Source organism: Oryza brachyantha, chromosome 4 (genome assembly GCF_000231095.2).
Source record: "Oryza brachyantha chromosome 4, ObraRS2, whole genome shotgun sequence".
Classification (NCBI taxonomy): Eukaryota; Viridiplantae; Streptophyta; class Magnoliopsida; order Poales; family Poaceae; genus Oryza; species Oryza brachyantha.
Genome location: NC_023166.2, coordinates 1,342,802 through 1,367,265, shown reverse-complemented (window position 1 = coordinate 1,367,265; position 24,464 = coordinate 1,342,802). Strand labels below are relative to the sequence as shown.

At 45.3% G+C, this 24,464-nt stretch overlaps 1 pseudogene; it reads left to right on the top strand.

The window, feature by feature from the left end:
• The first annotated feature begins 19,847 nt into the window (after positions 1 to 19,847).
• On the top strand, positions 19,848 to 24,257 carry LOC102706651 (annotated as a pseudogene).
• Positions 24,258 to 24,464: the final 207 nt, after the last annotated feature.

The following is a 24,464-nucleotide window of genomic DNA, read 5'->3' as shown; positions in this document are numbered from 1 at the left end:
AGAAGATGGACGAATCGGTTCACGATTACGTCCAAAGATTCCGAAACGTAAGGAGCCGCTGCTACCGGTTGAATCTAAGCGATCAACAGTTAGCCGAGTTGGCATTCCAAGGCTTGCTCGGCCAGATCAGGGAGAAATTCTTGGCTCAGGAGTTCGAGAGTTTGGCCCACCACGTGCAAAAGGTCTCAGCCCATGAGGTCCGATACCAGGAAGCTAGGAAGGACAAATTTCAACGTCGGGTAGCATACCTAGCTGAAGAATCATCGGACTCAGAGGTCGATGAATCCGACATAGGCTTGGCTGAATGGACTAGGAACAAGAAACAGGTGAATTGTCCCTTCGTCAAAGGGGCAAAGGAGACGGAAAAATTTGTCTTCGATGTCAACAAGGCCGATAAAATCTTCGACCTCCTGTTGCAAGAGAAGCACATTCAGCTGCCACCAGGACACGTCATACCATCGGCTGAAGAATTGAAAAAAAAGTACTGCAAGTGGCACAACTCCATCTCCCACCACACAAACGACTGCCAGATATTCAGGCGTCAAATCCAAGCGGCGGTTGGGCATGGCCGTATCAAGTTTGAAGAAACCAAAAAGCCGATAAAGATAGACGGCCATCCATTCCCCGTCAACATGGTATATGCTGACATCAGTTGCGGGTCGAGCAGCGGTTCGAGGAGGCGTCCAGGTACAAACAACATCACCTCTACTTCAATGATAAACAGGTACCATTGGTGCTACAAGAGAAGCCAACCGCACAACGGGCAGTCCCGATACGACGACCATTGGGACTGTCTGTTCTTCCAATACTGCTGGGAAGAAAGGATAAGGCTGCCGTCCGAAAGAGACTGCCCTGAATGCAACCCCGAAGAGCGAAACTACACCAGCCGGCAGCCGTGCTCCAGGAGGTCAAGGACACCGCCACGGATGGCGCGACGCCACGTGTCGGTGCATAATAGGTTGGGCCCTCGGGAGCAGAACTATGAATAATATGATGAAGAAGAGATCGGGCAGTACTGCGACAACCAAGAGCAGCAACCGCCAATGAAGCCCAACCAATGGTGTCCCAGCGGCCTGTTCACCAAAAACCAGAAAAGACGGCTACAACGACTTCGCCAACGTGAGCTCCAACAACATCAAGATGAGGAACAGCCGCCGGCACCCAAGAGAACACGTAAAGAATGGCATGTCAAGTCAGAAGTCCACAAACCATCGGCCAACATAAACATGGTAGTCATACTACCAGCAGAATACATGGCCGATTGGTCTGATGACGAAGTATAGGAGGTGACAGCCCAACTGATACTACCTCCACAACCGGCCGTCTTTGAAAAGCCGGCGGAAAAGGACCATCGGCACCTTTGACCACTGTACATCCAGGGGCATGTCGATGGAAGGCCAATGCCAAAGATGCTAGTTGATGGTAGCGCAACAGTAAATCTGATGCCGTACTCCACCTACAGAAAGCTAGGCAAGACCCCCGAGGATCTTATCAAGACCAACATGATGCTGACAGACTTCAGAGGCAACTCGTCGGAGGCCAAGGGATGCCTTAACGTTGAACTTACGGTTTGAAGCAAAACTCTGCTGACTACGTTCTTCGTCATCGACGGAAAAGGGTCGTACAGTCTGCTGCTCGGGCGAGATTGGATCCACGCCAACTGTTGCATTCCCTCCACCATGCACCGAAGCTTGATATAATGGCATGGGGATCAAGTAGAAGTGGTCGCAGCTGACAGATCGGTGAACATAGACACAACAGATCTTCCCACATGGGAGGCAAAAGACTATGAATGCATCTCCAGGAAACCCTGGTCGGGGGAATTCCTGAGCGTATCAGACACTGGGATCTAGCCGATACGCGACCAGGAGTCCCAGTGAATACCTTGACCGGAGCAGTTGATGACTTAAATGAGAAGCTAGGTCAAGGATTTATGTCGGCCAATAAGTTAGAAGAAATAGACATAGGACCTGGAGACAGGCCAAGGCCGACATACATAAGTGCAAACCTAACCCTGAAATTCCGGGAAGAATTAACAAAGTTATTGAAAGAGTACGTGGATTGTTTTGCATGGGATATCATGAGATGCTAGGTCTAAGCCGATCAATCGACGAACATCGGTTGCCGATTAAACCAGGTTATCGGCTCTTCAAACAACCACCGAGAAGGTTCAAACCTGACATGTATGAACCGATCAAGGCAGAAATTACTAGGCTGTACGATGCCAAGTTCATCCGGCCTTGTAGGTATGCAGAGTGGGTATCCAACATCGTCCCAGTACTCAAGAAAAAAGACAAACTATGGGTCTGCGTGGATTTCAGAGATCTAAACAAGGCAACCCCAAAGGACAAGTATCCAATGCCGGTGGCCGACCAATTGGTGGACGCAACCTCAGGACATAAGATGATAAGCTTTATGGATGGCAACGCCGGTTACAACCAGATATTCATGGCGGAAGAAGACATCCACAAGACGGCTTTCAGATGCCTGGGGGCAATCGGTTTATTCGAATGGGTCGTAATGACATTTGGACTCAAGAGCGCCGGAGCAAATTACCAAAGAGCCATGAATTACATTTTCCTTGACCTGATTGGCTCCCTGGTAGAAATCTACATAGATGATGTGGTGGTCAAATCTAGAACGGTGGAAGAACATCTGGGCAACCTTCGGTGCGTACTGGAAAGGACAAGGCAATCCAGACTGAAGATGAACCCAACCAAATGTGCCTTTGCTGTGTCGGCCGGAGAATTCTTAGGGTTCATGGTACACGAGAAAGGAACCGAGATAACCCAAGGGTGTCTCCAAGGGATAAACGACACTCAACCCCCAGAAGACAAAACAAAATTACAATCCTTGATCGGCAAGATTAATTTCATCCGGAGATTCATATCAAATCTGTCCGGAAGAATCGAACCCTTCTCTCCTTTGCTTAAATTAAAAGCCGATCAAGAATTCTCGTGGGGGGAAAGTCACTAGAAGGTGTTCGACAAGATCAAAGAATACTTGAAGAACCCTACAGTCATCATGCCACCCAAAAAAGGGGTACCCTTCAAGCTTTATCTATCAGCCGATCAGAAAACTATCGGCTCAGTATTGATCCAAGAGGTAGAAGGCAAGGAAAGAGTGGTGTATTATCTGAGTAGAAAACTGTTAGACGCCGAAACCAGGTACCCAGAGGTCGAAAGGTTATGCCTGTGCTTTTACTTTTCATGCACCAAGTTAAGGCATTACCAGCTGGCGGCCGAATGCACGGTAGTATGCAAAGCCGACGTGGTAAAATATATGCTATCGGCCCCAGTTCTGAAAGGAAGGATGGGTAAGTGGATTCTGGCACTAACAGAGTATGACCTGAAGTATGAGTCGGCCAAGGTGGTAAAAGGACAAGTGATGTCCGACTTAATAGTTGAACACCACAAGGAGGCTGATCACGTCGAAGTTGTGCCTTGGACAGTCTTCTTCGATGGATCGGTCTGTAGGCAAGGATGTGGCATCAGCCTGATGATAATCTCATCTTGGGGGCATGTTTCGAGTTTGCGTACACAATCAAGCCGTATCAGACAAACAACCAGGCCGAGTACAAAGCGCTTATCAAAGGGTTGGAACTGCTGAAGGAAATAGGTGCCGAGGCAGTCGAGGTCATGGGAAATTCCTTGTTGGTAATTAAGTAACTATCTGGGGAATACGAATGCAGAGATGATGTCCTCAACTCCTTCCACGAAGCGACTAAGGAACTGCTAGGAGAATTGAAGCAGGTCACGATGACCCATATTCCTCGAGAGGAGAACGCCGAAGTAAACACCCTCGCCCAAGGAGCGTCAGGTAACCGACCGATGAACTCGAAAAAAGAAGCAAAAATAACACAGCTAGGGCAAACAAAAGAAGCAAGCATAGCATGCGCAGAAGCCGATGACTGGCGACAGGAAATTATCGACTATCTGAAAGACCCGTCGTCATCGGCCAACAGGAAAATAAGGTATAAAACACTCAAATATGTACTGCTTGAAGATTTGTTGTACTACAGGACGATTGATGGGGTGTTGCTGAGATGCTTGGACAAAGAAGAAGCCAAAGTAGTAATGTGCGAGGTGCACGATGGCATATGCGGCACACATCAATCGGCCTACAAGATGAAGTGGTTGTTGCGGAGAGTAGGGTACTATTGGCCAACCATGCTGGAGGATTGCTTCACGTACTACAAGAGCTATCAAGACTGCCAAAAATTCAGGAACGTGCAGAGATCCCCAGCATCGGCTATGAACCGATCATCAAACCTTGGCCGTTCAGGGGCTCGGGCATCGACATGATTGGACAGATATATCCTCCGTCAAGCAAAGGACATGAGTTCATACTGGCAGCTACGGATTACTTCACCAAGTGGGTCGAAGCCACACCACAAGTAACTTCGACCGATGTTATTAATTTTATAAAAGAACATATTATATACAGATTCAGAATTCCTTAGACAATAACCACCGATCAAGGATCGGTATTCATCTCAAAGGAGTTCCAACAATTCGTTGCTGGAATGGGAATCAAGCTACTCAATTCATATCCCTACTATGCTCAGGCGAATGGACAGGCAGAGGCTTCAAACAAGAGTTTGATCAAGCTAATAAAAAGAAAGATAGCCAAGCAGCCTAGGAGATGGCATACTTCGTTAGACGATTCGCTCTGGGCTTATCGGATGGCATGTCATGGGTCCATCCAGGTCCCACCTTATCAGCTGGTATATGGGCATGAAGCAGTACTCCCATGGGAAAATAACATCGGCTCCAGGAGGTTGACTTTGTAAGATCAACTAACCGCCGATGAATATTATAACCTCATGATGAACGAGTCAGAAGAGGTTGCCCAATCCCGGTTAAGAGCGCTAAAAAAAATAAAAGAAAACAAGCCTCGAGTATCAAGGCACTACAACAAGAAAGTTAAGTCAAAAACGTTCGAAGAAGGAGAATTGGTATGGAAGCTAGTCTTGCCGATCGAATCCAGAGACAACGTTTTTGGCAAGTGGTCACCGAATTGGGAAGGACCTTTCGGATTCACAAATGTGCGCCCGGAAACGCATATATGTTATAGGGGCTAGATGGCGAAGTGTTTGGAAGAGCATTAAACGGAAAATGCATAAAGAAATACTATCCGAGCATGTGGATCAACTCAAGATCGGCTAAGCCCAATTAATACAAAAGCCGATACAAATAGGTATCGCCTCAAGTTGGCCGATGTTGGTACATCGCCCTTAGACCGAAATTCATCACAAATCAAGGCAGAAACAAAAGTCGTGGCACAAAAGCAGAAGCTGTATTAATCAAGATAAAAGGTGGCCCAAAGCCAACAAAAGTATCAAGTAATACTGATAAGCCAACTACAGAGGAAAGGTTAAATAATTATAGGCCCAAGTGTCTCTTTAGGGTGGCAATTGCACATAGGCGAACATCGTCAGCTTCTTGGATTATCTCCAAATCGTCAGCATCAGTACTGGGAACCGCCTTCAGAGATCGGCGGCCGTGGATGGCGGCCTGAATAGCCGACTTCAAGGTCTGCTCTTGGGAGATGATGACTGATGGCAGATCGGCTAGTTTTGCTTCTTCGGCGGCAAGGTTCTCTATGACCTTTGGCCAATCTCGGCCTTTTGCATGTTCAGGCCAGCGATGATGGCCGACATGCCGATTGGAGCTCTTCTAGCTTGGTTTTTTCCAGTGACGGCCCTGTCCTGATCGGCATGCACCTTGGCCTGGGCTGCAGCTTGGGAGGCACGACCTGCGATCCATCGGTGAGCCCTAAGTACGGGAAGTCTATGGGACTCAATGTAACCCGCCGGGGCAATGGCGTCGATCAGGTCATCGGGTAGCTCGTCTTGCACCTCTTCGATTCTTGATCTGATTGGGCCGGCGTCGTTGATCAAGGTATCAATGGGGTAGTCTAATCTCACCAGGACATCATGAAGCCGTGCCCGAAGTTTGGCTGATAGGTTCTCAGGTTCATTGACGTCGGCTTCGGATGGGTCCAGATACTGGCCGACGTCAAAAGAGAAGAAATCGCCTAAGTCCTGAGACAAAAATGGCAAGTAAGGCAAAGCCCGAGCAAAGCAAAGGGATGAGCTGAAGAAAAGTTACCTGTGCCATGGAGGCAATGTCAATCGGCTCGTTAAGCGTGCTGGCAGGCAAGGAACTTCCTCTGTGGTAGGTGCTGGCGCCAAATCCGTATCGGCTGATGGAGTTGTTGCGCCAGAGGCATCAGGAAGCTGATACAGGAAAAGAAGTGAACCGATAGCCATAGAAGGCACGAGCTCAGGTGGTGGTGGGATCATCAGAAGGTTACCTCTGTTGAAGATGCTGCTCGCCGAGAAGGACGATGGGCTACCATTTTCTGTTTCTTGCCGGACCTCAAGGTTGGGCTGGCCGATGAAGGCACAGGAACTGGATCCGCTGGCACTGGTGTCACGCCCAGAAATTTACACCAATTTCTGAACAATAGCATGTATTAAATCTCGGTCTAGGAATCAACCCGAGTACACACTATGACAAATTAATACACAGTTCCACGACTTAAAAACAAATAAAAACAATTATCTATCGAAATGCAGCGGAAAAGGAAAACAAACTAAACCATCTAATCTTCAGCTTCAGCTGGCGATGACGGCTCCACACCACAGGCATTCTCGACGGCGGACTGAACCTCACTTCAACCTTTGGAACAACCTTCTGACTTAGGCTCTGGCACTTGCTCTAGTGGGGGAAAAATTAAGGAAGGCTAAGTACAAACCACCGTACTCAACAAGTAACACCCAAGGGAGAGAGAATAATGAATGCAATAGGGTATCAAAGATAGGCTAAGGTTAAGTTGCACAAAGCTGCAGTAATTTAGCAAAACAGTAGATAAAAATAGACTGAAATAAAAGTAAAGTAACATTTAAAATAATCATCCACTGTCCAACGTTAGACCACGTTGCAACAGGCCCAAACCGCTGTCGAACGTTACACCACGTAGCGATAGGGTCAACCCTCTATCCAACGTTAAACCACGTTGCGACAGACCCAAACCACTGCCAACGTTACACCACATTGCGCAGGGTCAAACCAGTTCCAAGATTAATAAAAATTATTAAAGGGGTTCAACTAATCCCAGTGAATCTGTCAGTTCGCCCAATAACCGCGGGCATGGCTATTCGAATAGTTTTACTCTGCAGAGGTGTACAACTTTACCCACAAGACATGGCTCCCAAGCATGTTACCATGCCCCAACGTATCACCACGATACCTCAGTACGGAAACCATGATAAGACCTTTCACCTAACCCTCCCTAGACAATCGCACTGCACTTCAGGTTTCACCCACTCTTTTACACCAAGTCGGGCAGTCCCCTCTTGTGCCTTGGTGAATCCGGAAGCAGCAGAGACTTTCGTTACACCACGATTGCCCGTCCATACTCCATCACGCTCACCCTTGCCTTGGTACGTCGAATAGGGACGAGCTAGATTACGAGTCTCACCGTTGCCCATTCTGGCTTGTGGTTAGTACGTGTAAGACTTTCAGGGTTTCCTGAGAACCGGTCCTTAATTGCCATGGGCACGACTCTCAAAACCATGCACCCACAGCCCACCATAAGCAATATTTTAGTTGTATTAATCCTCAACGGGATATTAATAATGAATACAACCATTAAAGGTCCATTAAAGTGTAACAGTAATTAAATAATAATTGGTGAGCTAGTTGAACTAAGCATGGCTAAGCATTGCCTAACCCTAAGTCTAGTCAAATTAACCCTGGGATGACAATAATAAAGAGTGGGAATCAACGGATATATTGGTAATTGCCCAATAGATAAATACAATAAATAGATTTGCATAAAACAATGCATGTTTGAATGTAAAGCGAGGAATTTTATAAACATAGGTTCAATATGATCAAAGAAGGGTGCCACTTGCCTTGCTTAGACCCACGAGGAACTTTGGCGACGACTTCGAGAACGAACGGCGCTGCGACGGGGTCAAAACCTACGACAAGCAAGGCAAAACAAGAAAAACAGGCTATAAAACTACTGAAACAGAGAAAGAAACTATTTTTAATGGATTCTTGGCATTTTTCTGGATTTAATGAAACTTGAATGGACCTAAACGGAGACTAGATGAATTACTTATGAATTTTATAAGTTTTCTAGGTTTTTAACTAAGCAGAAAAGTCCTAAATCAATTATTGCGCAATTAAGCGGGATGCTGACATCAGCGAGGAGAGGGAGCTGACGGGTGGGGTCCACCTGTCGGTGAGAGAGAGGGGAGGATGAGGGGCTGACAGGTGGGGCCCAGGGAGGGGGAGAGAGAGGAGGCAAGGGGCAGTCAACGGCTGACGAGTGGGACCCACTCGTCAGTGGCCCAGAGCAAAGGAGGAGGGGGAGGCGGTCGCGGCCGGAAGGGGAAGACGGCGTCGGCGGCGGAGGGTGGCGACGGTGACGACCGGCGGCGCGAGGGCGACGACGTCGGCGGCATCGACCGGCGACCGGAGGGCGACGACGGCGTCAGCGACCATCGGCGCGAGGCGATGGGCGGCGGCGCACGGTGTTGAGTTCGACGGCGACGGCGCGTGGGAGGGAGAGACGATGACGGACGCCGGCAGCGGTGGCTTGGCGACCGTGCGGCGACGGTGACAACGGGCGGAGATGCGACGGCGAGCGCCGGCAGCGCACGACACCCAGCGCCGGCGCGCGGGTAAGGGAGCGGCGCCGGGAGAAGCGGGGCGGTGGTTACGCCGGTGTGAGGGAGCGAGGCGGCGGCGCACGGTGAGGCAGGGGTGACAGCGAGCGGAGGGGTGGCGGCGACGTCCAAGGCGCACAGGCGCGCGGCGGCGTCCCCGGCGACGGCTCGCGGAGAGGAAAAAGAGGGAGAGGGAGAGGAGAGCTCACCAGTGGCGATGGAAGGCGGCAGCACGTCGGCGAGGAGGAGGAACAGGCGATGGCGAATGGAGCGGGGCGGCGACGTCACGAGCGCGGACGGCGACGCGCGGACGACGAAGTCGGGCACGACGGCGAAAAGGGCGAGGAGGCGGCGAGGAAGCTCGGCGACCACCGGTGGCGACGAAGGCCGGCGGGAGGACAGCGAAGCCGAGGCGGAGGTGGTGACGCGGGTAGGCGGCGACGTCCGACGGTCGACGGCGAGATCGGTCGACGGCGGCGAGGAAGCGGCGGTGCACGGGTGAGGCAAAAAGTGGCGGCGGGGCGGAGAGCTAGGGGTTTTATAGGGTGGCGGCGCCGGCTAGGGCGGGACGGCAGGTGGAGACCGAGTCGGGCGCGGCGAGGACTCGGCGGCGGCGGTTCGGCGCGGCGGTGGACTCGGACTCGGCCGGCGCGGCGCGGCGCGGGCGCAGTTGCTGACAGGTGGGCCCCGCCTGTCAGCGGCGCAAAGGCGGAGGGAGGCGGCGCGGACTTCGCGGGCGAGCGCGGGCGCGCGAGCTGGGCCGAGGCAGCCTGGCCGGGAGGGAGGAGGCGCGCGCGCGCGAGAGGGAGCGGGAGGCCGGCTCGGCTTGGCCGGCCTGGAGGGAGAGGTGGGCCGGCCCAGGAAGGAGGAGAGCAAAAAGAAAAAGAAAAAGAAAAAAGAAAAGGAAAAGGGAGGAAAATTGGACTTCGGCCCAATTTGAGAAGGAAGGGAAAAAGAAAGGAAAAGGGAGGGAAAAAGGAAAGCCCCACTTTTGCCGAGTTTTCAATTAATTTGTTTGGCCAAATTTTATACTTCTGCAATTTGAGTTTAAATCCTGTTAATCGATTTGGAACCTCGATTTAATTAAATTAATTCCTTTAGAGGGATTTTTCCTGAGTTAATTAAGCCGATTGTTATTTACGAATTTCTTTTACATATTTAGGCTTGGGATAAAACTCCGGGCGTGACAACGGGCGCTACGTCGGTAGCAGGAGTTGGGTCGACGATTACAGTCGGCACAAGAGAAACATTGGTCCATGACTTGACAGGAGACTGCAGGAAATAGATCAGAGAAACAATCGGTTGAGTAAAGCAGTGGTTTTAGTTCTAAAGGCAATTACCTGCCGGGAGGGAAAGAGACAGGTGGTAACCTTTTTTCTTATGTCGGTATTTGAGTCTTCACCAGTTGCGGCATCAATGGCGGCATCCATATCAGCCGATGTAGTCTCCATGGGAATGGCTTCCGTGTTGATTTTCAGTTTCTTCTTCGGAGCCCGGTGACACTTCTTGCTTCGTTTGGGTCTTCTCAACGGACTTGGTGGTCCCGAGAACCTTTTAATATACTCGCTAGGAGAGGGGGCGCCATGGCCTATAGCTGGTAACATTGAGGTTGAATACTCGATCGGCCTGCCGCTCCAGCTGGTGGCGGGAACTGCATGAGAAGGCTGCAAGTTGGGAAAAGGTTAGTGGTGGTAGGAAAGTGCATCGAAGTAAAGTAGTGGGCTCTGCATTGGGAATTACCTCGAAATCGGAATACTCATAATCGGAATCAATCCGATTACAAAAGAAACCGACTACGGCTGAGAGGAAGTGTTGGTGCAGTTCCTCCCACCATCCAGTGTAAGCATCTAGAGTAGCGACCCCGAAACCAAAGGAGGTCATTGACCCAAAGGGGATCACTTCAGCCATCTTGCTGATCCAGTCAAACTCTAGGGCTGAAATTACCTTGCCCCTCATCTCGATCTTGCCCAGAAAGAAGAGACCAGCTGGTAATTGGCCACATCCAAGCTGCCTAGCTGCTAAGGCTGGATGGTAGAACTCGTAAGATGGTTGGGCCGACCGTCCGAAATTGAAGCTAACAGGCAGCAGGCATGGAGTTAGGGCATAGGCCAGATTTTCTAGAGAACACTTATCGGCCAAGATTTCCTCCAGTCTTAGTATGCTGGGTACCTCATAATCCTTTGAGTCGAGGTATACAAACCAGGTACAAGCATTAGGTTCTGGTCCGAGATAACACAATTTGAAGATGTGGCTAGTCGGACAGCTGACATCCGGTGACCCGAGAAAGAAGAGACAACCTCTCCATAAGACATGCATCTCCGGGTCTTGGCTGGCTCTGATTCCAAGAACGACAATCAGGGGAAGCTGCGTTGGTCAAAGGCCGATAACTCCAGGACTTTGGAAAGGTATAGTCAGAGCCATAACTAGAGAAACCGTCAAGGTCCAACTACATGGCCGACTAGCTGGCGGATGGAAAGTTTCGAAGAGACTTGGTGTAGCATGTGGTATAATGCCCCAAGCAGGTACTGTCCGAGAGGTATGGGGTCTCCATCGGCTAGGTGTTCTGCTATGTTTTCAATGTTGGTTGTGGGACCTAAAGTCTGTCCGCAGAATACGAACCTCTCCAGCCAGAGATTGAGGAATGCACCGTGCTCCCTGTGGTCGGCCATCTCAGAATCTTGGCGGTGGGAGGCGATGTATCCTGACCAACCTCCCACGTTTTTGGTCTACAGCCAATGCTGGAAGGTACCTCTTCGGTTTAAGGGTTTTACAGGGGCCATGATGTTTAAATCCGTCAGCATCACTACGTCCATAAGAGTCAGGGTGAGGATCCCGTGGCCGAATATGAAAGCGTTCAGGGCATCAGACCAGAAATAAGAGGCGGGTGCCAGGAGTGGCTCATCCTTCTCCATCTCGGAGAGGCTAAGGCCTATACAGTGGCCGATGTCCAGTTCTTCCCATAGGGTACCATAAGTCTTATGAAGCCGATTGTACCAATCCCTCCAACCAGTCAAGGAAGTTGGAAAGGACCTAAAGGATTGGGTCCAGTCGGAGGTGGTCAATTGGGCATTTTCAAAGCGTATCCTAATGGCCTCTGAGCAGATTATTTTTGTGGGATTGGGGTTCTCCATGGGTCCGAGAAAATAAAACCTAGGGTTTGGGCTAGGAATCATGATCTAGTTTTTCAGTTGCTGAAAAAGAAAACAATGCAGAAGAGTAAATCAGATATGGGCCGATTGGTAACCTAGCATATAGGAGCGATGAAGGAAATTCGCTAACAGTAAACCATAGATTCAGAAAACAGGGTATTCAATGGTGGAAAGCAAGGATGGGACCAGAGTAGGGACTTACCTCAGGAACCTCGTACGGTGTGTCGGGGGATGAACTCGGTGAGGCCATGGTCGCCGGTGGAGGCTTGCAATGGCGGGATGGCGGTGAGCTCGTCTGGCGGCAGCGGGATGCCTGGCGGCCGCATACGGAAATCCGAACCTGGGGAATGAAATAAGTTTGATGAATGCAGGAGTAGGGATCGCCGAAGCACGAGAAGGAGGAAGAGAGCAATGGTGAGGAATGACTAAGTCTGGAAAGGGCGGAAGCTTATAACACAGGTGAGCGGAAAGAGCCGTTACCACAGTGCGCCAAAATAGGGGATCCGTTGGGATTGTACCGTTACTATAGCATGAGCCGATGGCGGAAATCGGTTACAAGAGAAGGAAATTTTGGAACAATGAATTATTCCGAAATTGGGGGGCATGTGTTAACGCCAGATTTTGGCAAATAGTCGTTATTGATTGAAACACGGTTGAGGACCGAATCAGATGAGAAGGCTCGAATCAGCTAGAGACGGGAAACTAGATGCAGTGTGATTGCAGCCGATAGAGTCTGAATCAGACAAAGATGAGAATCCGATTGGGCCTAAAGCTTGGAGATAGGTTCGGTGTTTAACCATGTGTCCGTGTAGTTTAATTAGGATTTATCTCGAAGTTTGTTTAGAATTCTGGTATTTAATTAGAATCCGGACAATGTAAAGTTAGTTAGTAGCGGATTCTTATCCGGTTAGGTTAGTTATTTCCCGGGGCTATAAATATAAGTGCCCGGGGTCCTTGTAAATTATCAGCAGATCAATTCAATTTGGCGCATCGCCTCAAAACCTTCGACTTGCTTGAGCTTTCGGCGCAGGGTTTGTCAGCTTCGTAATGTAAGTTCTAAGTTCGTCAAAACCCATCGATCAACTTAGACAGAACTGTCTCGGTTAAGTCCGCTCTTTTGCTTGGTTGATCGGCGGGCTAAGTTCTATTACTGCTTTGATCTAGTTTAGCTTGAAGTAGTATTAGTGCTCGTTCAAGTCTCTATGAACTCATCTTTTCAATTTGTTAACGTTGTTCTAGTTGACCTGGTTCTGTCTCGGTTTGGTCTGATCAATCTGGTTTGCTGGATCCACGTTGTCAGATTGGATGAGGGGCTCATAGAGGCTTATCGCTGGAGTTCTAGCCGGCATTATCTTGAGTAGTCCACTGATCGGTTTGTTAATCTCATTGATCTTCATGCTTCTATGGTCATATCGTGCTAGACTGTATATTGTCTCGGTTAGGTTTGATCTATGTATGTTTGGTGCGGTCTGTTTATAGAAACCTGAATGAACGGCTGAGTTTAATAGATTGGTTAATGGATTATGCTAGTTTGCTATTTCGTTGTTCGCATGCTATAATATTCATCTGATGTTATCCGTGGCTATGCTTAGATCTGTACTGTCTCGATTAGCTTCGATCTTCTAGATCTGGATTAGGCACGTGTGCTATTGGTTGTTGTTGTTTTATGCTAATAATTAGTATAGCATTCTAGTTGATGAGCGGTTTCATACTCAGTCCCGTATCAGCTGGTATTTCCACGTGCGATAAGTACTGAAGTGGTCCGATCGGTTGATTAATCTTAAGACTGTCTTAGTTAGGTCTGATCTTTTAAGATTAATTGGCGGGTTGGCTTGTTTAGTATTTATCCTGCCTCTGATTCAGCCGATTGGACATATTAACGACTGTCATCATGAAATTCCTATAAAGCCGATCGTCTAGTCTATCGGCTAGGGTCCTGGGACGGTATCGGCTACACTGTCGATAGCGATTTCAGGGTTAACTGTTTTCCATGTTATATCTTGTCAGTTACAGGGTTAAACTGACTGGCATGCCCTGTATTTCTAAGAATTAGGTCCTGCACTGAAGTGGTCTAAGATTGATTTCCTGGTCTACGTGTGTGACCGTTGATTATTATTTTCAGCGTCAACAGAAACACATATAAATGTTTATATTTTGGAATGGAGAGAGCAGTTGATTACTGTTCTCGGGACTCAAAGGTCTTCTCCCATGTTTGACATTTGACTCGTGTTATCCATTTGGACTGTACATGGCCATACATGCTTACCAGGCATGATGCATATTATTTGAGTTGTGTGATAACTTGTGTCCCAAGTCCCAACTACATGTCATACAGTTGACCTAGTGGTCTACCTTGGGTAATCTATCTTTATCTTGTGACCAACTAATCGATGGGTCACCTATAAAGATCATTTATCATAGGTAGTTGATCAAGGTGTTTGGTTCTTTAGCCTTAGAATTAAAAATCAGTCCCTGGACTAAAATCGTTATTGCTTGCTGTTTGGTTGGATGGACTAAAAAAGTATCATATATAGACATATTGGTTAGGGGTAGGTGTGAAACAAAGTTTTATTCTCAATAAGTATCTCTGAAATGGATTAATAGACTAATATAAATTTTAGTCTCTTTAATCCTCTCCTGTTTAGGTTTTTAAGGACTAAACGAGATAAGCGAAGGAACATTAGTCAACCTGAATGTTTAATGCTCCATTTAAATGTCCAAAAATTCAATATGATGTTTTTAGGAAAATTTTTGGAACTAAACAAGACCTTAGATATATAGATAGACGGACTCCAACTCCGAGCAAAAAATAATTAAGTGCCGAAGCCGCGTCTTACCGTGTCTGACGCGAGTCTACGCGGCATAAATAAATCTGCGTTTTATGGAAAAGAAAGCGCGTCTCGATTCATGTCTATCAGGAAACACTGCACGGAGTTCCAGGAAATACACTGCCTCTTTCGTCCATTGCGTAGGCAAGCCATCAACCAATGGTTAACACTCGCCTATAGCAAGTTCAATAGTATAGCAAATTAGTAGCTCCAATTTATCTATAGTTAATTTAATGCCCAATTCATACAATAGTTACCTAAAAAGCATTAATACATGGTCCCACATATCATACACACATTGCGTCTTGAAACCCGTGCTGAAGCTGGCTATTAATTAGTAGCTCTTCTCTCTTATTTTTTTTAAATATGTTTACAGCTGACTTATAGACTGCTATTGTACCTGCTCTTAGGGAACAAAATTAGACACTGATAACATTTCCAGCCGATCCTTCGTCGTATCATATTTTATTCTATGCTTAAAAAATAGAGCACGTTCCATATTGCAAAAAACTTAGTTTCTTTTTTTTACTCCATATCTAAACATCCAATATCAACAGAAAAGAGAATGAACAGCATTCTGTTGTAAGGTGTAATCCACCCACACGTTGAGTGCACTACGTAGTCTCTTCTTTTTCAGCTTTTATGTGAATAATGAAAAGATTATCTGATTTTTATGATATGTATTTAATAGTAAAAATGATGTAGTTAGCTACTATAAATTTAAAAATCTATTTTAGAAATAAAGATAATAAACTTTTATATGAGTTTTTTTGGAAAAAAATCAACATTAGTAGCTCGGGAAACGTGCGCATAAAAACTTAACAAAAATTAAGCGCAAAGAACGCAGCCGTACAAGAGAACTTCTGGAACGTCGTCATCTTTAAAGTTTTTAACTGGCAAAGATGACAACTTGATACGTGGTACCAGCGGCTGGTTGTTAGCAGGTAGGATGGATCATAGACTATATTTACCATTAATTGGCTGGCCTAATCAGATCACTGGAGAGTTGCAAGGAAAAAAGGTTGAGGAGGTGAGTGTGGAATCTCCTAGGGAGGAGGCTCCTAAAGTGCAAAAGAGGAGAGGTGGTAACAAATCTAAATAACTATCATGAAAGTTATTTTTTAGAATGCTAGAGGGCTAGGGAATAGTAACAGAAGGGCTCAAGTTAGAGATTTGATTGGGAAGTACGTGGCTGATGTGGTTTGTTTGCAAGAAACTAAGAAGGTGAGTTTTACTGATAGAGAGCTGCATTATATTAATGGGAGTAAAAATTTTGACTGGAGTTTTAAACCAGCTAATGGCTCTGCTGGAGGGATTCTGACTGGAATTGATCCAGATCTCTTCATCAATATTTCTAGTTTTACTGGCTCCTCTTTTCATAGTAGAGGGGTTAAATGCAGGAAAGATGGGTTTGAATTTGAATTGATTAATGTGTATGGTCCTTCTTATGGTGAAAAAATGTTATTTCTGGAAGAATTGGATGTTTTTATTGATCAATGTGCTAGACCTGTCATTATGGGAGGAGATTTTAATATGTATCGTTTTGCCCATGAAAAATCTAATGATAACATTGATATCAGAGTTATGACTTGTTTTAATTGATAACATTGATATCAGAGTTATGACTTGTTTTAATGACTTTGTTGCTGCCACTGGGCTTAGAGAGTTATATAGGTCTTGTGTGAAATATACTTGGACTAATAAACAGTTAAACCCAACCCAAGTACTTTTGGATTGAGTTTTTGTTTCGTCTGATTGGGAAAGTCATTTTCCTCTCTCCTCTCTTACTACTTTAACTAGAGCCGGTTCAGACCATACCACTTTGTTGTTATCTTCTGGGGATGAGGAGGCAAGAGCCCCTAAGTATTTTAAATTTGAATCTTATTGGTCTGTAATTGATGGTTTTAAAAAGCTAGTGGTGGGTAAAATGCTAGTGAGGAATAATGACTACATTCTTACTTTTTGGGACAAGAAGATGGGTATGATCAGAAGGTTTTTGAAAGGGTGGGGTGCCAACTGTGCTGGAGATACTAAGAGAGCTAAAGAAGCGTTGCTTGATAAAATAGGAGATTTAGATCTGTTGGCCAATTTGGGTGACCTCTCTTTAGATCAACGGAGTAAGAGATAAACTTTAGAAAATGATCTCGAGCGCATTTATGAAATGGAAGAGTTGTATTGGCATAAGAGGAGTGGAGAAGAATGGCTTCTCCAGGGAGATAGGAATACTTCCTACTTCCACAAAAAAGCAAATGGTAGGAAGAGAGAGTTATATTCACTCTCTTATAGATGGTGACAATGTTATTTCTGACCCAGGGGTTTTAACTACTCATATTGTCAGCTTTTATAAAAAACTTTTTAGAGCTGAACCTCTTCCTAATATCCATCTCTGTGATAATTTCTGGTGTGGAGATGGCTTCTTAACTGATGACCACAGAGAGTTAATTTTGAAACCCTTTGAGATGAAAGAGCTGGATAGGGTTATCAATCAAGCAAAAAACAACACAGCTCCTGGCTCGGATGGTTTCTCTATTCATTTCTATAAAATATTCTGGGATCATCTTAAACAGGACCTATATGAGATGTTGATCCTCTTGTTTCATTAGGAGTTGGATTTAAAGAGACTAAATTTTGGGGTTATCTCTCTTATCCCTAAATGTGATAGTGCCAATAGCATTAAACAGTTTAGACCCATTTGTGTGTTGGATGAATGTTTCAAAATTATTAGCAAAGTTGTTACTAACAGACTCTCTCTGATTGCTGCTGACATTATTTCTCATACTCAAACTGCTTTTATACCTGGGAGATTCATTTTAGAAGGAGGGGTAGTTCTCCATGAGGTTTTACATGAACTGAGACATAAAAAGCTTTCAGGAGTTGTTTTTAAAATTGACTTTGAAAAGGCTTATGATAGGGTAAGTTGGAATTTTCTGTTTGAGGTGCTTCAAAGGAAACTTTTTCCTCCCTTATGGATTAATTGGGTTAAATCTTGTGCCATGGGGGATAGAGTCTGTATTAATATTAATGGTACCAGATCTAAGTTCTTTAAAACTTCTAGAAGCCTAAGACAAGGGGACCCCCTCTCTCCTCTTCTCTTTAATTTGGTGGGAGATGCTTTAGCCAGAATGTTTGAGTTGTCTAAACAAAATGGTATCCGTTTTGGTATTGTCCCTCATTTAGTTCCTGGAGGTTTGACTCATCTTCAATATACTGATGACATGATCTTCTTCATCCCTTGTGTTGAGGAGGAAATTATGGCTACCAAATTCCTTCTTTACTGTTTTGAAGAGGTTTCGGGTATGAAAATAAATTACCATAAAAGTGAGGTCTTTACAGTGGGAGTTTCTTTAGCTGAAGAAGAGAGGATAGCTATGATGCTTAACTGTAATACTAGTTCTTTCCCTCTAAAATATCTAGGTCTTTCGATGAGCCCTGACAAACTGAGAGTTGCAGATTTGGAGTTTATTCCCCAAAAAATAGAAAAAAGGCTCAATTCTTGTCAATCTAGATCCTTGTACTTTAGTGGGAGAGTTGTTTTGATTAATGCTTCTGTCGTCCATACCCTCTTATGCCATGGGCTTATATATATTTTCTCCTGGAGTCCATTCATAAAAAATTGGATTCAATTAGAGGCCGTTTCTATTGGGAAGGTTTAGGTGATAAGAAGAGATATCATATGGTTAAGTTGAGTAATATTGTGTTCCCCAAGAATTTTGGAGGTTTGGGTTTTACTAAAACTAGAGCTATGAATTTTTCTCTTTTGGCTAAATGGATTCTTAAATTGGAATAAGAAGATGAAAGTTTATGTATGTCTGTTCTCAGAGCTAAATCTATGAATCATTCTGGGTTTTTTCAAAGCCAAGTAAAAGGTGGCAATCTTTCTTTCTTTTGGCAAGGTTTACACAAGGTTAAGCCCTGGGTGTCTAGAGGTGTTTCTTGGATTAGAGGTGATGGGAGTCACATTTGGTTTTGGAAAGATGTATGTCTGGTTAGGTAATGTCTCTCTAAAAATTTTGTTTCCGTACTTATATGAGATTTGCAATCAAAAAGAAATCTTAGTTCGAGATGTTATTGAAGGAGGCATTAACATATTAACTTTTAGACGTTCTTTCTCTCAGGAAGGTGCTGGACATTGGAATGAGCTTTGTGTCCTGGTAAACAACCTAGCTGATAATAGCCAGGATGGGGGGGTGGGGCTGATAAGTTGGTTTGGGCTCTTGATTCTAAATGCAAGTTCACCTCCCATTCTATGTATAATATGCTGACTTTTAGATGTGTCTGTGAAGCCCAGATGCAAAACCTTTGGAGTTCTCCTATTCTTTTAAAACTTAAACACTTTATTTGGCTGGCTTGGCATGACAAGATTCAATCTGCTTGGCAATTGAAAAAATGAATTGGAATGGCTCAGAATTGTGTCAACTTTGTAATGCGGTTGAAGATTCTAAACATATTTTCTTTTCCTATCCTCTTGCTGTGTTTACTTGGTGTTTATGCCGAGATGCTCTGGGTTTAAGAAAAATCCCTTGTTCGTTTGATGAGTTTAATGACTGTTTTGTTTGGAATATTAGAGCTAATTTTCATAGAGTGAGTTTCTGTCTTCTTGCGGCTTGCTGCTGGCAATTGTGGTCGGTTAGGAATGATATGATTTTTCGCGAGAAAATTGTTTCTTTTCCACTAATTATTCCCTTGGGAATTGTGTGTCTACTTTTATAGTGGAAAAAACTTCTGAAAGTGGAAGAGGTGGCGGTTTTAGAGCGTTGGATTTCAGCTCTGCAAGTGACGGTAAGGCGTCTCAGAAGCCCAAGGTCCCGGACTGGATGAAGTAGTAGCTGTGTTTTTTCTAATCAGTTAGCAAGCTTGGGTTATGTTGGTACTGTGCCACTTTGTATTAGCTTTAGCTTTAGCCTCCGTGTTTTGCCCCAGGGTTGTCCGGTGAGTTTTGGCATAGGTGCTCTTTTTGAAACTGGGTGGTTTTTCTGATGCATTGTCGTGTTTTGTACCTAGTGATGTTAAGCCGGTAACCCCGGTTAATTCTGTCCCGCATTTCTGGCATTAATAAAAAGCTAGGCCCAGGCCTTTTGTCTAAAAAAAATCAGATCACTGGCAAATCATGTCCGCCGTAAGAACAATGGCGGAGTTCCTCCATACAGACTCTGCGCCGGCTACCTCCTCCTCCTCTTCCTATCCATGCCACCCGATGCACCTCACAGCCTCATCGCTGCAGCACCGGTATCCTTCCACTACAACTTCACCGGCGACGACCCATCCAGATACCGAAACGAGCTGACATTCCAGGACGACGCGAGGGAGGCGCAAACAAATGGCCCAGTCAACCTCACATGTAGGTTGATAATTTGCAAAAGCAGCGGCCGGATGTCCTACGCGCATCCGGTGCAGCTCTACCACCAAGCCAATGGCGGCCTCACCGAGGTGGCCAGCTTCTTCACCAGCTTCACCTTCGCCATCCAATCAACAGCAGCTGCAGAGGGGACGGCATGGCTTTCTTCCTCGCCGGTTTCCCTTCCAAGGTGCCGTACCAGTCGGCCGGGGCCAACCTCGGGCTCATCTCTGACGGGAACACCAACGCCCCTGCCTCGGATCAGTTCATCCCCTGGTTTTGGGCCAACATCGACATCGGCAACGAATACGGCGTCGACGAGGAACGCCAAGACCACATCGCCATCGACATCAACTCTGTCAAGAACTCTGTCAATAAAACGATCTTGCCCAACAACTTAACCCTCGACGGCAAAATGACAGCCGATATCTCCTTCGACGGCAGCGCGCGGATGCTGGTCGCCTCCCTCCGGTTGCTTGACCATCCATCAATATCTGCACCGCCAATTCAGGTGAGCGCAAAACTGGAAGGTCTGGTCACGTCGCCGACGCTGCCACCGCAGGTGGCCGTGGGGTTTTCTGCATCCACCGGCTTTTGCCAGGAGCTCGGTCAGATACTGTCATGGTCATTCAACTCAACCCTTCCGCTAATAGACAAAGGTAGGGACATATATACTCCTATCCTTTTTACTCTATTAGCACGATGCCCAGTGTTAATAGAGTATTAATTACTTCCTCAGTTCTATATTATATTATAAGACTTTCTGAGTTTATCTAAGGCCCTGTTTAGTTGGCCAAATTTTTTGTGGTTTTGCAAAATTTTTTGGAACATGCTAGGTTTTGGCATTTTTGGGAACTAAACACCCAAAAATTTTTGCCACCATCCATGTGAACACAGGAAAATAAAGCCAAATGCCAAATGTAAACATCATTTAAATCACAAATAGGTGGCACATGAGTAGTTTTACAGTTATTAAGAAGGTAGAATGAAATTTTGGTACTTCTTGATACCGAGGTACCATGAGGTATCAAATTTTATACTAAAATTTTGTCACCTCTTAGTACCTACTCAAGTACTATAAAATTACTCGTGACACGTACATGCAGATTGTAACCAGGACTGCCTGTCCAAAATTAAATCCAGCCATGCACATTAGTATTAACACCCTCTTTTTTGCCTAGCCCGTTTAGGCCTTGTTTAGTTCCCAGAAAATTTTTCCAAAAACATCGCATCGAATTTTTAGACATCTAAATAAAGCATTAAATATAGATAAACCAAAAAACGAATTATACAGTTACGGAAGAAATCTTGAGACGAATCTTTTGACCCTAATTAGTCCATGATTAGCCATAAGTGCTACGGTAACCAACATATGCTAATGACGGATTAATTAGGCTCAAAAGATTCGTCTCGCGGTTACTAGGCTATCCGTGAAATTCGTTTTTTCATTCATGTCCGAAAACCCCTTCCGACATCTGGTCAAACATTTGACGTGACACTTCTCCCAAAAATTTTCTCAATCTAAACACACCCTTAGTTATCGAACTACCAAAAAACTCAATCCGCCAAAAATTTTTGCTACCAACCAAAAATTCTGGCAATCTAAACGGGCACTAAATTTATCTATGTATATGTCTAGATTCATTACCAATAATATAAATCTAGGTAATGCCAGAAAATCTTATAATATGAAATGGAGAGAGTATTCTTAATTTATTGCTTAATATAACATATGAATAAAAATATTGTTTATTTAAAAGCATTTGCTTTTGCATCAAAATATACACACATATATAAAAAAATTTATGTATAAATTATTGTTCATTGCTAATATAACATACGAATAAGCCCGTGTTCGGCTGGGTAAAAAGGAGGGGAAGTTATCTGGCGCGAAAAACATATAATAGATTAATACATGATTAATTAATTATTAATTATAAAAAATATAAGATAGATTTTTTTAAAAAAAATACATTAGTTTAGTAGCTCAGAAAGCGTGCGCACGAAAACGAGAGAATCTGGATAAATAGGATAAATAGACCGGGGTGCTCAACGAGACCTAATAGTGCTTGCAATGTCCTCTCCGTTTCACACAAAGGACCAGGTCTTGAATAACTAGTAGTACACAAAGAGCCACCACCAATACTAATGTTTTTAAGAGTCATATAAATCGACACCAGTATAATCACGCAAGTACAGTACTATAACAGATGAGCTAGATATTCCGAGAAAATTTATACTTTAATCATGGACTATATAAACTTTTGACGGAAAATCTATTCAAAATCCTTCAGACGTGACCATAAGATTTTAGTATAGTTATGTTGTAACTTACATGTAACAGTGATGTAACTTACATATAATTTACACATTATTATCACAACCGCGTAGGAGGGTGCTTGGCAAGTTTAAAAAAATGAAAAGTTTTTCCCCTCGACAGAATTTCATTAACCAATAACGTGTTACCACGATCATTGATTTCTGTATTAAGAGTTCATTCGAAGGAAAACACGAAATTAAAACTAGTACCTACCAACCAATGTTATCTGATCGTCCAATTAATCGGCGATCAGAGGCGATCAATCGGCCGATCAGATGCTCCAAACGATTAGGCCGATCAGGATGTTTTGGGCCAGCCTAGAAAATCCTTTGTCACTTAGAATTTTATTTGGACAGGCCCATTATTTGTAGGGTTTTTTTCCCTCAAAGGTAAGTACCATCTATCCTCAAATAATATCTCTATTGTTGCATATTATGGTGCACACTAAGTAGTATATAATTATTATGTTCCGGTAAATATACCGCACTACTGTACCGATCAGCCTCGATTAATCGGGCTGATCAACGATTAATCGTCCTGATCGACCTGATCGGTGCCATGGCGATCAGGTCGGATCAGCCGATCAGACAACATTGGTACCTACTATTTGGTTCTATTATTTCTTGGGATAAGAAATAGATAATGATTTTGCATGTGTGCACCGCAGATAGAGAGAGTCGGACATTGATGATCGACGGAGGGTTGATAGCAGGAGTTGTGGTGCTGGCGCTAGCGGCATGGTTGTCACTCTTGTGTTGGATGCACGCAAACACTCGAAAATCCTTGCGGAGAGGAACGGGTGGCGCCAGGCGATTCGAGTACCGCGATTTGGCCACAGCAACAGACCATTTCTCGGTGAATTACAAGGTTGGGAGGGGCAGCTTTGGGGTGGTCTACAAAGGACACCTGAAGCTGCTGGGTCGTGAAGTTGTTGTGAAGAAGGTACCGAAGGAGGTCGGTGATGATCACAAGGGCTTCTTCGCGGAAGTCAGCACCATCAGCGAGGCCAAGCACAAGAATCTCGTCAAGTTCTTCGGTTGGTGCTGCCGCGGACATAACCGGAATATTCTCCATCTCATGTGCGGCTGCTGCTGGAGGAAGAAGAACGAGGAGCTCTTCCTTGTCTACGAGTTCGTGAGTAATGGCAACCTCAAGGACCAGTTGCTCAAGGAACCAATGCTACTTTCATGGCCAATGAGGTAATCATGTGGACGGACGTATCTTTTCCTTTTTACATGCATAAGCAAAGCGACTTATTAAAAACAATTTGTAAGCAAAATGAAACTAACCAGGTTGAATTTATGCGCGTTTGAATATCTAACTAACTATTGAGATATTATTGTGGATGAGGTACAAAATTGCCAAGGACATTGGCTCGGCTCCCCTTTATCTGCATCACGAGTGCAACCCTTTCATCGTGCATAGAGATATCAAACCGGACAACATACTCCTAGACGGCAATTTCAACGCCAAGCTCGCCGATTTTGGCCTGTCGAGGATTGCGAACCCAGACAATGTAACACAGAAAACCATGGCTGCAGGCACGAACTGGTTCATGGATCCTCAGTACAGGAAACACGGCAATCTCAAGCTGAATCGAAGCTCAGACGTCTACAGCTTCGGCATCGTCCTACTAGAGATCGCGTGCACAGCCAAGATGATGTGGGAGCAGATCTGGAGCCTGTACGCCGGAGGCGGCGATGTCGTGGAGGCCGCGGACGCATGGCTAGCCAGCAATGGTGGCTTCGATCGGAGGCAGATGGAGCGTGTCATCGTCTTGGGCCTCTGGTGCTTAGCGTTGGAGATTGGACACCGGCCTTCCATTCTGCAAGCAATGGATCTCCTGGAGCGTGAAGCGCCAATGCCTGACCTTGTTAACTCTAGTGTGGCTTCACAAGACCACATGAATGTTGTTGCCAACCATCCAGACTTGGTCTAGTACTGTGTTGTATTAATCGAGCAAGGGTTCACGTGTGTGTGTGCCTTTTTGTACAGTATCTTCCGGTCGTGTTTAATCTAGGGCAATGTGTTGACGCTGAAAATAACAATCAACAGTCACACACGTAAGCCTGAGAATCAATCTTAGACCATTCCAGTGTAGGACCTAACTCTTAGAAATACTGGGCGTGCCAGTCAGTTTGATCCT